The sequence below is a fragment of the Apium graveolens genome, chromosome 9 (genome assembly GCF_009905375.1).
Source record: "Apium graveolens cultivar Ventura chromosome 9, ASM990537v1, whole genome shotgun sequence".
NCBI lineage: Eukaryota > Viridiplantae > Streptophyta > Magnoliopsida > Apiales > Apiaceae > Apium > Apium graveolens.
This window is the reverse complement of record NC_133655.1, coordinates 119,776,804-119,778,171: the sequence shown is the minus strand read 5'-3', so window position 1 is coordinate 119,778,171 and position 1,368 is coordinate 119,776,804.

Here is a 1,368-nt window from a genome sequence, read left to right as displayed (position 1 = left end):
CTTGATTTGGTTTTGATGTATGCAGGGAAACATAAAGAATCTTTGGTACCTGGATATTGGTTGTTCAAGGAACATGACTGGAGATTCTACCCTGCTCACAGAGTTCAAGGAAAGAGCTGGCCCAAGTATTACTTTTGGAGATGACAACAAGGGTTATACTGTGGGATATGGCTTGATTTCAAAAGATAATGTCATCATTGAAGAAGTTGCCCTAGTGGATGGTCTCAAGCATAATTTGTTGAGTATCAGCCAGCTTTGTGATAAGGGAAATTCAGTAATCTTTAATTCAGAAGCCTGTGTTATGATAAACAAAAGAAGCAACAAAGTGGTTCTCACTGGAGTGAGAAAAGGAAATGTGTATCTAGCTGACTTTAACTCATCTAATGCTGTATCTGTCACTTATCTTCTTAGTAAAGCAAGCCAAGATGAAATTTGGCTATGGCACAAGAAGCTGTCCCATCTAAACTTCAAGACCATGAATGAGCTTGTCAATAAAGAACTGTTTAGAGGCATTCCTCAAGTGGAGTTTTCTAAGGACGGATTGTGTGATGCCTGTCAGAAAGGAATGCAGATTAAGGCATCATTCAGAAAGAAGCTTGATTCAACAATTGAAGAACCATTGCAATTGCTACACATGGATTTATTTGGACCAGTCAATGTGTTTTCCATTTCAAGGAAAAGATTTTGCCTAGTAATTGTGGATGATTTCTCAAAGTTCTCTTGGACATATTTCCTGAAGTCTAAAGATGAAGCTAGTGAAATCATTATCAATCACATAAGGCAAGTTAACAATCATCCTAATTTTAAAGTAAGAAGAATCAGGAGTGACAATGGAACTGAGTTCAAGAATTCTATGATGAGATCATTTTGTGAAGAGAATGGGATTATGCATGAGTTTTTTGCAGCAAGGACTCCACAACAAAAAGGAGTAGTGGAAAGAAAGAAAAGATCTCTTATTGAAGCTGCAAGGACAATGCTTGAAGAATCAAATTTACCAACATACTTTTGGACTGAAGCTGTGAATACTGCCTGCTACACTCAGAATATTTCTTTGATTAATCAAGCAAAGTGTACGACACCCTACCAATTGTTCAAGAACAAGAAACCAACTCTGAATTTTCTTCATGTCTTTGGCTGCAAATGTTTTATCTTGAGAAATCAAACTGATCAATATGGGAAGTTTGATGCTAAAGCAGATAAAAGATTTTTTGTTGGATATGCTGTGGGAAAGGCATATAAGGTCTACAACCTAAGAACCAACATTGTTATGGAATCAATACATGTTGTGGTTGATGACAAAAAGATTGAAGGACTGAAAGATGGAGATTTCCATGAAAGCCTCAAGTTTGATAATGTGGAGATGGTTAG